The sequence below is a fragment of the Erpetoichthys calabaricus genome, chromosome 3 (assembly GCF_900747795.2).
Source record: "Erpetoichthys calabaricus chromosome 3, fErpCal1.3, whole genome shotgun sequence".
In the NCBI taxonomy this organism is placed as follows: Eukaryota; Metazoa; Chordata; class Cladistia; order Polypteriformes; family Polypteridae; genus Erpetoichthys; species Erpetoichthys calabaricus.
The window spans coordinates 107,915,735-107,930,060 of record NC_041396.2 but is presented as its reverse complement, the minus strand read 5'-3'; positions in this window follow the sequence as shown (position 1 = coordinate 107,930,060).

The following is a 14,326-nucleotide window of genomic DNA, read 5'->3' as shown; positions in this document are numbered from 1 at the left end:
ATTTGACAGTAAAACTATTTCAACCATATATATATATATATATATATATATATATATATATATATATATATATATATATACATAAATATTAATATATATACTATATATATATATATATATATATATATATATATATATATATATATATATATATATATATTGTCACAAACTTGACTCAGAGACATAGAAAGTTTTGGGCAGCCACCTGTGTAATTGGTATCCTGGCTGCAAAGTCGTAAAATTGTATATAGCACTGATGTGCACAAAACCGAGTCCAAAACAGAACTGAGGGAACAGGGAAAAGGTGGAGGCTTTTAAAGGGGAAGACAGGAAGTGAGATCAAAGGGGTCGGGCTCATGAAGGTCTTCAGCCATAGGTTTGAGCCCGGACGTGACATCACAGGGGCCAGAGCCGGCAAGGACTCCTTCTATAGGCTCAATCCCGGAAGTGACATCAAGAGGACCAGGTGGAATCTCCCATGAATGGTCTGCAGGAAAGGGAGAAAAAGAGTCACTGCACTCTGCCACATCCCGGTATGACTCGGAACTGCCCTTACTCAAGCCCTTTAGCTGCCTCCCATGCGCACGTGTTTGACAATATATATATATACTGTAAATGTTAATGAATATATATGTGTATCTGTGTTTTGTTTTATTACTTTTAATAAATTCACTAATTGTTTTTCCCCTTTTTTGTTTGTGATGGGGGGAGTTTTGAGTAGTGTGGCTTCTCACTCAGGTATTTAAATGACTTGATAGAATTGTACATTGTTCACATCCATCACATTTAAAAGTGTCTAAAATTTATCAGGGACAAGATCCAAATTGTGAACACTGTGATTAGGCATTCACTTCAGTTGGTCTTATTTTTTGGAAAAGTTTTATATTTAGAAAAATTTGGGTTCACCTTTGTTTTGCTTACATCTCATGTAGCCTTGAGGAATCACTTCAGATTGAGCTCTGTTTGGAGTACTTAATTGTGCAGTTTGACTTTTTTTTAAAACCCAATGTCTATATTTCTTTATCAAATTATGTCTTTGACTGAATTGCTTTTACTATTTGTATTTTTGTTCTCTAGATAAAACATAAAGAAGTTGCTTAAAAAATAAAAGTTTCATTTAATTCATTTAAAGGTCTGAGTGGGGACTTTTATGTATTTTAGTTTCTTTTGTGTATTTATCCACATTAATACACACACTTTACATCAGTAAATTAATTTGCCCGTTCAAAGGCACTACTTTCAGCTTTTAGAAAATAACTTTTCAAGAGGTATAGATCCTATTTTATGGAGTAAATGATAAAAGAGATGGTTGCTTTAAGAAGTTGAAGGGCTTAGATGCCTGTTCACTCCATTCTTTGCTGTCTTGTATGTAAAATCTGTATGTTCTCATTTTAATGGACTGGCATGATATTGAAGAATGGAAAGGATCTATTTAAAAATGTTTTTGTTAAAATATTCATATGCATTCTGATCCAGTCTTCAGTGAAGCACAATATATAAGAAAAACTGTAAGTGATTTGAAGAAAAAATAATTTTCTCAAGGTAGAAAATAAATCTGAAATTAATGAGTGGATGAAAATCTGTATTGGTAATAGTAGCAGTATTGTCACGAGTATAGAGTACAGTGAAGTTCCTACTTTCATACCGCTAACTACAGATCTTTCGAGTCACTGCAGTCTACGGACCTGAGGGCATCTGAATGTTTTGGGGTGGGGTTAGCAGATACTGAAAACCAATCACATTCTCAGTCATTCTCACAGCTGACACTGCATTTAGAGACCATTCTCTCAGCAGCCTGGTTAGTAAGTTGGATCTGGATTGGTTATGAGATCTACTTGTGAATGCACATGCTATGGTTTACTCACCTAGTCATTTGCGTTGCTTGTGTTACAGGCCTCAGGCCTAGAGGAACCTGGGCCAGGTACAAGCCACTGATAGATAGATAGATAGATAGATAGATAGATAGATAGATAGATAGATAGATAGATAGATAGATAGATAGATAGATAGATGGGCGGCACGGTGGCGCAGTGGGTAGCGCTGCTGCCTCGCAGTTGGGAGATCTGGGGCCCTGGGTTCGATTCCCGGGTCCTCCCTGCGTGGAGTTTGCATGTTCTCCCCGTGTCTGCGTGGGTTTCCTCCGGGCGCTCCGGTTTCCTCCCACAGTCCAAAGACATGCAGGTTAGGTGGATTGGCGATTCCACATTGGCCCTAGTGTGTGCTTGGTGTGTGGGTGTGTTTGTGTGTGTCCTGCGGTGGGTTGGCACCCTGCCCGGGATTGGTTCCTGCCTTGTGCCCTGTGTTGGCTGGGATTGGCTCCAGCAGACCCCCGTGACCCTGTGTTCGGATTCTGCGGGTTGGAAAATGGATGGATAGATAGATAGATAGATAGATAGATAGATAGATAGATAGATAGATAGATAGATAGATAGATAGATAGATAGATACTTTATTAATCCCAAGGGGAAATTCACATACTCCAGCAGCAGCATATTGATAAAAAACAATATTAAAAAACAATATTAAATTAAAGAGTGATAAAAATGCAGGTATAACAGACAATAACTTTGTATAATGTTAACGTTTAGCCGCCCCCCAAGGAGTGGAATTGAAGAGTTGCATAGTGTGGGGGAGGAACGATCTCCTTAGTCTGTCAGTGGAGCAGGACAGTGACAGCAGTCTGTCGCTGAAGCTGCTCCTCTGTCTGGAGATGATACTGTTTAGTGGATGCAGTGGATTCTCCATGATTCACAGGAGCCTGCACAGCGCCCGTCGCTCTGCCACGGATGTCAAACTGTCCAGCTCCGTGCCTACAATAGAGCCTGCCTTCCTCGCCAGTTTGTCCAGGCGTGAGGTGTAGGTGGTTTGAGTCGCACCATTTAACAAAGTCCTTGATTAGGTTCCTATACTGTTTTAAGAGTATTTAGGAGATCTATAAATGGACAATACAAGTAACTGGGACACACCTTGAATAACAATGGCAAGATACTCAAAAGACACAAATGTACCAAAGTCGACATCTTAATGCTTTAATATGATTAGACTTTCTTCTTGAGGTGGACAACCACATGAGTAAAGCTGTAATTCAGAGGTGCAGTTTCAATTAAAACTGCTGCACCATCAGAGCTAAGCTACGTTTTACTGAATAGAAGAAAGTCGATTTTCCTATCACTAATAAGGTTGATAATGTAAAAAGTCTTTCTGGTTAGCACTCTAACATTTAATAAGGCCATACACTGCCTCTGCTGACTTGCCTTCTTCCTACAGTACAACCTTCTAATGTCTCTTCCCCATGTAAATGAAGCACATGGGCCCAGCTTTCCATATGCTGTAAAAGAAAACACAATTCATCCGTCCAGGCCACCTTCTTCAATTTCTCCATGGTACAGTTTTGATGCTCATAGCCCCGTTATAACCGTGTTTGGCAGTGGACTGAGGTCTGCATGGACACTCTGAACAGTCCATAGCTACACAGTCCAGTACACAGCAAACTATGATGCATTGCATGCTCTGAAACCTTTCCCTCATTTTAAGATGTAAATTTTTTCAGTAATTTGTGCCTTCAATTCCCATGCTCATCATTGAGCCTTGGGCACCCATGACCCAATTGCCATTTCAGCGGTTGTCCTTCCTTGAGCCACTTTTGGAAGGAACTATCTACTGCCTTATAGAAACACCCCACAAAACCTGCCTTTTTGGAGATGCTCTGAGCCAGTCATCTAGCCATCACAATCTGGCCCTCAGATTCTTACCCTTGTCTATTTTTCCTGCTTCCAACATATCACCTTCAAGAACTGATTGTTCACTTGGTGCCTAATATTTCCCACTATTTGACAGATGCCATTGCAATGGGATAATTAGTTATTTACTTCACCTCTCAATGGTTTTAATGTTGTAGCTATAAACTGAAGAGTGCATTTAATTTGGATTTTTGGACACTGATCAACAAAAAAGGTCTTCATGTCAAAGTGAAAACAGATCTTTGCAAATTCCTTAATCATCACTGATGCAGCCAATTAGATTTAGATGTCACATAATTAGTTTATTGCAAATCACTTATCTGCAGTCAAGTGGTTTCAATTGATTGTAATATAAATGCATCTGTATCTGGAAATACTTTTACATAGATAGGTCTACCATCAGTATGTTTTCAGCTCTCTGAAATCCAAAATCCATTGCAACATTGACTTCTTACTTTAACAGTACTACAAAATGGTTACTTTTGGCAGTTCTCAGTTCTCTGATCAGTGAGTTGGAGGGCCCTTGGACCTTTCAGTCTGTCCAGTGACATTTTATCATGGTCAGTGCACCATGATGATTAACCTATCAAAAAATATTCTGTACACTTAGATAGCCTATGGGGAAAACATCTGAACTTTTGCCATTTTGAACTTTTATATTTTTTTAGAACAAAATTCTGTACTTTTATAACCAGCAAAGAAGAGATTTTCAAAAAGTTTAACAAAAAAAAAGTTTTGTCAATTTACTTGTTTTGCAAGTGCATAACACTTTTCATTTTTCATTTAAAACTGTACTTGTGTATTTGTCGACTTTATTATATTTGGATTTATAGTTTCTTAGTTTCTTTTTTCCAAAAGAGATTTCTGATATTTATAGTAAAATGTTCAGTTTAGTTGCAGTAATTTAAAATGATTGTCTACATAATGTTTTTTTGTTTCATCTTAATATTCTGATACTTTTTGTGTACATAATTATGCACAATGTTTAATTAACATTGAAAGGGAAGGAACGTTTGCAACTGGTATTTGTAAATCAAATATTTAACCATTATTAAACTGTACTTGTTAAAGAAAATAAATACATTTAAGTTATTTGCATTGTGATGGACGGACTGGGATCGTGCCCTGTCGGGAAGCCTGGGAGAGCAGGGGACCAAGAAAAGGGCAAACCATTCCCCGGGACAGGAAAGGACAGCCACCCTGGGTTACATCTGGGCCACAAGCATGGGGCTGTAACGCTCAAGCCTGTTGGGTTACATGGCCACCACTAGGGGTATTATTGCGAGACCGCCTCCCCTCCCTGAAAAACAGGATTTGGAGATGCAGACAAACTCTGGAGGGAGTGCTTGATTTAGATGGAAATAATCACCCGGTTGCTGCCAAGTCTCTGTAAGACATAAACAGTCCATCTTAGTGTCTATGATAAAATCACCAATCAGCAGAGCTTTGTTAGAGATAGATTGAGTATTAAATAATCCAAACTTCATAGCGTCTATGGATGTATATTCCGGTGGTTTTACCAAAGGAGTCAGCACATTATGATTAGTATACTGCTCAAAAAAAAACCAAAAAACATTACAAACATTTTAAACATTAATATGCACAAAACATAAGTGAGGCTAAAATTTGAACAAAAGATATTTCAGTTCAGTAAAACAAGCAATACTGGATTTAATGTAGGTGGCATAACTGAAATGTGACTAGAAGTAAAATACAGTACACCCCCAAAATTTGCGGGAGTTATGTTCCTAGAGCATCCGCGAATTGTGAAAAACTGCAAATTTTGGATGTGGTTAAAAAATGCATATTTTTATAGTTTAAACCCTAAATGTGCCCCCAAAACACTTTAATTTAATTTCAAACTCAGCTTAATACATTATCTAAAAAAAGAATGTAAAGGTAAACCTGTATACTGCACAGTGCTGTACTGATATGTCACCTGCAGTGCTAGAATGTAAAATATGATGTTACCAATATATGTACTGTAATTCATACAAGCGTGTTTTCATTGTCAGAAGCCTGATAAGGTGCAGGGCGTTTTGGTGGCATCTTGGGGCTTTAACTCTTAAACTGCCACATACTTGGGGGTTAATGCATCCCTGGACGCCAAATACATTTTTTGCTGCACTTTAAGTAAATGTCACAATTCACAAAGAAAAAGTGACATTTTAATGGAACACATTTTTTTCATGCAAAGAGCATCACAATTGCTGCAACACTAATCATTTTACACACTGCTAATGAACTGTAAAAACTATTTAAAAAACTACTGGAACAATATGTACAAAGTGCAACTGACGCCATGGATGAAACTCAGTAAATCACTGAGCCAACTGCGCTTGAACTGGCTGCACTCAAGCACACAGAGGTAAGTGCTGACGCTGGCAGGCTAGTCGAGTGCAGCGGCTGAATCCCAGAGACAATAAGGCTGCAGGGTGTCACGCTTGGGTCACAGAATTGCACAGAAACACAGGAGATTGTACAGACAGGAATTTTAATCAAACACTTCAAACCAACATGACTCTTTCAGAAGTAAAAATGAGATCAGTGTGCAGTTAGTTCTCGATTAAAGAATAGACAAACATTATAGGGGAGCACAACGAGACCCCCAGCAGGAGCAGAGGATATCTAGGGGAGAAGAGAGAAACAAAGCAATCACCCAATAAAGGACAGGTGCTGTTCAGGCTTTTAAGTAAGCGTTGCATCGAGCAAGAAGTATATCACGCGACAGACCATCCACAAGTAAGCCCAGCAAGTAAGGGAGCAATGTGAAAGTAGTCTATCAGCGTTTTTTAAGAGAGGTTTTTTGAGGAATGTTTGTGTCTTCTAAGGGTGGGGTAAGCCCCCTTCTCACAAGGGGCTGGCAGTGGTCATGAGCTGGCTGCTCAACAAATGTACAGCACTGACTGATCAGCTCCTGCATGCTCACAAATGGCACTGGGAAACGACTATAGCTGGTTGTGGCGGTTTAAGGGTTAAGAGGAACAAAATGGAAAACACAAGAACACTCAGCAGGTAATGCATCACAGTCAATCAGCAGCAAGGAGAAATGAATAACACTGTAGAGGTTCCGGTGCCGCTAAGATTTACACCGTCGAGAAGACGACAATTTATTTATTTTTATAGTGCAGATTCCAGGAACGCACCCAGCCTTGGCCCAACCCGCATGCACTCACAAACAGAAACAAAAACAAAGCAAACCGGTAATCAAACAGCAAATAAAGAATGTAATGGAAACAAATGAAATAAATGAAAACAACGATACCACCCCTGTTCCCCTTACAGCGATTACACATTAAATACACCAAAGCACAAACAAAACACACAGTAAATCATGAAAAACGTTCATGAAAAAATGGTAACGAATGAAATGTAATGATAAAAATAGATAGTCCAGAGATTTGCACGTTGAATGGAAATGTAAAGATAGTCCTACCGCTAGTTCCTGAAATGGTGAAGACGGCTGAACGGGTTCAGGAGCGCTCCTTTCTTTGCAGGATGGCCATGAATCCACTTACAGTCCTCATGTACACAGGCAGACGGCAGACAATCCAGACGCACAAAACGATCCAGGACAAAATGAATAAGTACAGGCAACCCAACAGAAGGCAGATAGACAGGGACTTGTAACACAAATTACGAAAACTTTTTTTTTTGCTTTTGGTCACTGGCCCCCTTTTTAAAAGCCACGCTGACATCCTTTGACCCCAACAGCCCCAGCACCCTCAGCAGAAGACCAATCAGAGCCACTGCAGGGACTGCTGGGAGTTGCAGTTTCAAATTCTATTTGGCTACTTTCACCATCCCACGCCAAGTTTTCCTCTACAGTTGCTTCCCGTTCTCTCTACAGTGCAGTATTGCCACGATAAAAGCCATAAAAATTGCAGAGGATATTTGCAGTTTCCGCTAACAATTATTAGATAGGTTCTAAGGAAAAATCCGCGAATGACTGAGGCCACAAACTCTGAACCGCAACTTCGCAGGGGTCTACTGTACATTTTACTCTAAAGTCTGCAACACTTATCAGCCACAAATATTTGGCAAATGGTAAGGATAAAGAAAACAAGTGTGATCCAGTCTTGGTCATTGTGACACTACTTGTCTTACTAATGTCACTAGAACACAAACAGTATATGACGTACTGTAACTGTATAAAATACATGATTTGATTGTTGTAAGCACCTCTCATTTTATTTATGTACTTTTATATTTGAGTCAGGGGCTGCTTTTCAAATGAGTAATGGCAGGAGTAATTTTATAATAGTAGTGAAAAAGTAGTTGATTTCTTTCAATTAACAGGAATCAGAGTATCTTTTATCTGTTATGCTCTGTTATGGTATCCATCGGGGAGTGTACACCATATAGGAATTGTACCCATACTAAAGCTGATAAATAGCTCTCTAGTACTTAAACGTGACTCCATTAAGACAAAGAAATTTGGCATTGAAGTAAGGATATGTTACATTTGTTGTTAAAGTGGCATTTCTTCACATATTCTAAGACTTGAAGAATAATACAATTGCATTAATGATATTTTAGTGCACTTCCCAAAAATTGGTTGACATTTTCTTCTGAGCAGGATAAATTGTCCTAAGTGAATTTACCTATATGAAATATCAGTTATTTCATACATTGCTCAGTTCTTTGTCATAAAATCAACTAATCCAGTTTCAAGAATTACACGCATACTAAGCCCGACGATCACTGCAACCTAAGGTCTGAGTCTGCAAATGTCATTCACTCATACAACGTCACAACTAAATTCTGAACAAGATAACCTGGGCTGCAGCCCATGACCCCCTCAGCTACAGGTGCCCAGAAATTAACCAAGATATTTGAAAGAATATTTGTTTATTGTCTTTTCAAAGAAATATTTCTGCTGCTACACTGGTTGATCCTGTTCTTTTTAACCCCTTCACTGGTATAACTGAGCTAACTCATCCACCACTAGTTATGCACAACAGGATCATATGACAATATGAAAACACTGATTTTTTTTCTTCACATGTGTAGTTAGAAGCCTATATTTTCATTACTTTATTGCCATAGCAATGTCATTTTGTAAAACTGAAACAACAATAGAAATTTGCAGCATAAGGTGTAGGACAAAGTGGGTTTTGCCTGTTTTGCTAGGTTTTTATTGTCACATAAGGCCTGTTAAGACAGCATATTTAACAGGGATGCAGAAATTCAGCTGCACATTCCTCCTCCTAACTGCATTCTTGAATAAATGGCTGAACTGCAGCTCATACTAAGTATTGGTAAGCTGTGTAGTTCATCTGATAGCAAAGCAGACCTTCTGGCAGAGACTCCAACAGACAAAAAAAAACACCTAAATGGACTTTCATCTTAGTCTTGTGACCATGAATTGAACTCTACCTCTATGCAATGGACAAAATTATGCTCTTATTACCAGGCACTGGTTCTGTAACTGGAAGTGACCTTGATCCAGTCATGCAAGGTTTCATCTTTCTTCAAAAATTAGTTGTATTACCTGTATAATTTAGTTGACTTTTGTTTTTTGTTATGTATGCTAGGCCTTATTCATATGTTTCCCATTATAGTGTTCTCATTCCTTTATTATAAACTATGCTAAGATGTATTAAATAGACTGATTTATGTTTCAGATTATTATGTATTTGTTAGGTTCTGCTTACCCTTCTGTGTCATTTTCCTACAAAGGAAAACAGTAACAATGATTCTCCAGTTGACCAAAAAAGACCAATTTAACAAAGGACAAAAAGGACATGTTCATAGAATTAATGTGGAAGACTGAAGATCAAGATGTTCATTTCACACATCTCACACTTTGTTTGTAAATCCTTTCCTCAAATGAAGTCGATGTCTTGGCTGACCTAAGATTACCATACCAAAGAAGAGTGAATAGAGGGTAGGTTAGGTGGGTTGGAAAAAAAAACGTACTTATGGAAAAATAGAGTGAATCCACATTGGAAAGGGAGAAACTATTGATTTAGAAGTAGTGCATGCAAATACAGTATATCTACCTTCCCGGTTCCTCCCTGTGTGGATAGCGCTTTGAGTACTGAGAAAAGCGCTATATATATGTAATGAATTATTATTATTATTATTATTACCTGCATCCTGTTCTCGGCAGACATACTGCCATTCCATCCATCCATCCATTATCCGACCCGGTATATCCTAACTACAGGGTCACGGTGGTCTGCTGGAGCCAATCCCAGCCAACACAGGGTGCAAGGCAGGAAACAAACCTCGGGTAGGGTGCCAGCCCACCGCAGGGCGCACACACACACACACACTCACACACCAAGCATACACTAGGGACAATTTAGAATCACCAGTGCACCTATGCATGTCTTTGGACTGTGGGAGGAAACCAGAGTACCCGGAAGAAACCCACGCAGACACGGGGAGAACATGCAAACTCCATGCAGGGAGTACCCGGGAAGCGAACCAGGGTCTCAAAGTGCTACCACTGCACTTTATTCTTTAAATAAAGAAATGTCGAAACACTATTAGTAATACAGAAAATGATCATTGCTTATTATATCATTCTGAACTGTCTCAAAAAGAACATTCTCTAATGAACTTTCTAGACCATAACAGGTGAATTCTATTCTTATATCAAAGTGAAGCAAATTAAATTCTGCACTTTTCCTGCAACCTAGTCTTTGAGGGATACTCTGTAAATATGATAGTGATCATTTGCCTCATTTAACTACAAAATCCGTTCTTTGTGTGTTCTTGATATTTGATTCAAATTTATTTAGGCTCATTTGCCAAGTTTTGTTATCATAAATTACAATAGATATACATTATCAAAAATTTTATGACTCATGCATTCACATACAATAAAACTGACAATATGACAATATGTATATAGTTTCCTTCAGTTTCACCATCTGCATCATATCAAAAAGAAAATCTAGTAGTCAATAAGAGAAGGAGTGATCAACACTTATGTATCATTTCTTCAAAAGCATCAGCAGTATAATTGTATTAAAGGTAGATCTGTAGTTAATAAATTGATTCCAGACATACAGTAAATGCACAGTGATTCAAGATGTTGAGGAATATCCTGAAAATCTAGGGGCAGTTCATCCTCTACTGATCTGTTTGTTTGACCTACAGATAAACTGTGGAGGTGTAAAGACATCAATGACATCTACAACAAGAAATGTCAGACCAGGGCAAAGAAAATTATTGATGATACCAGCAGTCCTAACAATGGCCTCTTTTCTGGACTGTTGGGAGCATGCGGTCATAGCGCAGTTGCCACACCGACCACATGATGAACTGCCTGGATTGGGATCCGAGTGCAGCAGGTGACACCACAGCAACTCACTGGACCAGTGTGAGTTTTTTTTTTACAATGGCTGGAGTACCAATCTTACCACCAACCCCGAAGTTTTCCCTGTAAGTTGTTGGAGGATCTGCTTGCAGCACAGGATGCAGATTAACGTCATACTGTTTCTAGGTAAATGTTACCGCTACCTAAAATCAAGTTCTGAAAGCCTAGTGAGGAACTGTCCACCCACATCTTTGTTTTATCTTGGTAGAGTAATATTTTGCTATACTTTCCCCTTTTGTATTATTAATAATTAGCCTTTGTCAGAATGCCTCAAATCTCCCAGACATACCACTTTTTATAAGGTATTATAGTATATAACTTCTCTCCACCTTCCCTTCTACATCTATAACCTCAGGCAATTAGGTGTAGTAAAAGACAAGCAGGAGTTAAGTTACAATTTAAACAATGTATTATTGGTAATATTCATAAATAATGACAATATGCAAAGTACATTTGAATATTGACAACCATACAACCTGATAAATGGTGATGTGTAGTTTCAGGCGGCACACAGACTTGTTAGTTACTTAAAATGTCTCCAGTTAAGGAATCATTTGTGGTCAGCTTTCTTCAGAACAGGCCACATTGCCTGTCTCAATATAGCTGCCGAGCTGTGGTCTTCATTGTGTTGTCGTTTTCAGTTCATGGTATGAGATGGTCATTCATCAGTTTGGTGAGAGACTGAGGGAGTGAGCAAATTTATAGGTTCTCTGTCCAACCCCTAGAGCCAATAGGATATCATGGTACTTAAAGGCTTCTGATACAAGCCAGTTCCAAACAGCCATACTTCAAACCAATGAGGGGATAGAACATCTTCACACCTACCCCCAAAACCATATGTTAAGGTAAAGCTTGGCAGTCAGGCAACCTGGCTTTGTGTGGGGGTTGAGAAAGAGACTTTAGCAGAGAAACACTTGCCAAACTGGTTTGAGGCACTTCCCCCCCCACCCCCAACCCTATCGTAAATTCAAAGAGACCTATTCCTAAAAGGCGGGGGTAAACACGAATGCTTCTCACTAATGTAACACTAATATTACATTGCTTTGCCTAAGTTACAAATAAAGACATACAAAATATTTATCAAGTTGTATACAAAATTTCACATCACAATAATCCTGAATAAGGAAAGTGTCTAGAAATAATAATTCCCTTTTGTTACACCTACATTGTATTTTTTAACTTATTATTTATCATGTTTATAAATCTGTTAAAGATTGTTGATATTTACAAAGTCATGTATTGTTATTGTCCTTTTATATTCTTGTTAAAGATACAGACGTTGGAGATGAGCAGCTAAGCATTTCGCTACATAATGTTCTATACATAATTTGCTGTGACAAATAAAATTTGATCTAATTTGATTGTTTTTTAATTTTTTTGCCATTCATTTTTCCACCATCCAAGGGAATGCAAACCACTTTCCTGTATGACACCTTATTTTGGCAGTTCTGCCAAATGACAGGTTGTCTTGTCTGTCTCCTGAGTCACAAACCAACAGCTCTCACATGGCAAATTTCTTCCTTTAGTGGTGATACTAATGATTTTAGGCTAATCAGAAAATTGTATTAATTTTAAATGTGCTTTCTGGTTGTTGCAAAATAAATTTCTGTTTTATAGGTTAGATAGAAATTAAAGAGAAACTACTTAATACTTTCATATTAGCAGAAGAAAAGTAACATTTTTGTGGATTAATAAGCACTGAAAGAATTTTTCTTTTAGAAAGTTCTCTTAAGAAGAAGATAACCATAGAAATACTTAATATGTAAGAACTTGAGAAACAACTATTCAGGCAAACATAAGGGAATAGATAGATAGATAGATAGATAGATAGATAGATAGATAGATAGATAGATAGATAGATAGATAGATAGATAGATAGATAGATAGATAGATAGATAGATAGATAGATAGATAGATAGATAGATACTTTATTAATCCTAATGGGAAATTCACAAGGGCTTGATATGTTAATTTGGATGTGATAAGTAACTGACCTATAAGCTCTGCATCTCTGCTATTCTCCAACTCATACTGTCTGTTCTTCTGATGTGCTGTAAATTATCATCAGGAATGCAACAGAATCAGAATTCACCTGGAAAATACAGAACCTCTTACTAAACCTTTTAGAAAATTGTTTTGTGTTACTTTGTATTCGTAGTCTTTAATTTAATGATTTACAAATAGTTTATGTAATTATTTAAGCAACAAACAAAACAAACTGTATTTTATGACTTCATCATTCCCATTGCAACTTGATAAAGCAATTGTTCATATGCTATATTTCACACAGAAACACCCTGGTAATAACTACTTCCATAATATTAGGTTTGCTAATGTCTCTCTTTCTTTCGTCCTTTTATGCCTGTAATTAAATCCATAATTTATTTGGCAGTTGAAAGTAGGTAGGTGTTGCCAGCATCTAAGTATTCATGATTTCTCTCACATTTTTTAAAATAAACTGTAGGTTCATTCATAATCTGCAACTTGCATAGTAACTATTACATCTTATGAAAAGCTACCATGTAAGTGTAAATACTTGCTGTACTTTTCACACTACTAATGAAGTTTTTATATTAACTTTAACTACTAAGGAAGCTCAAGCACAGACAAAAAAGGAGCTCAAAACAATCTCAAATTTGACATTTCAGTTTACTTTTTGTTCTGTTTACCTCCTAATACAAACTACACTATGATGTATGTGTGATATTTAATCACCGTTAATCAATGAAAAACGTTTCTGTTTTAACAATGTGTTTACACAGATTATTGTAGAAACTGAAAACACATGAAATGCATGTGTTCCAAATAAAGATCTATTATTTCCACTCTAAAACTCCAGCAATTCACTCCCAGATAACCAAGGCATGAGCTGGTAGAACTTTGTGCACGGTCTGCGGCGGTGGGGGGATGGAATAGCAGGCTGCTTGCTGCTTGTCTTTATTGGCACATTTACAGGACAAAAGACGCTGACGGAGAGGTGCAATGGGATTTAAGGTGGGCCGGATCTACGAGTTTTTTCGTAGGCTCTGGTAATTCTAGTGTTAAGGATTTGGTCATTTTAATACTGATCACCACTGATACCTTACATCTGACTTTCTTGGTAATGCTAGTAAGAAGCATGTTGTGTTCCTAGGAAAACATTTCTTTTAAAATGTTTATAGTTTCACTGATATACAGCAGTGACATGACCATAAACTGAAAAGAATAATTATAACTCCTTATCAGGAATGATTTCTAAAAGATTCATATAAAC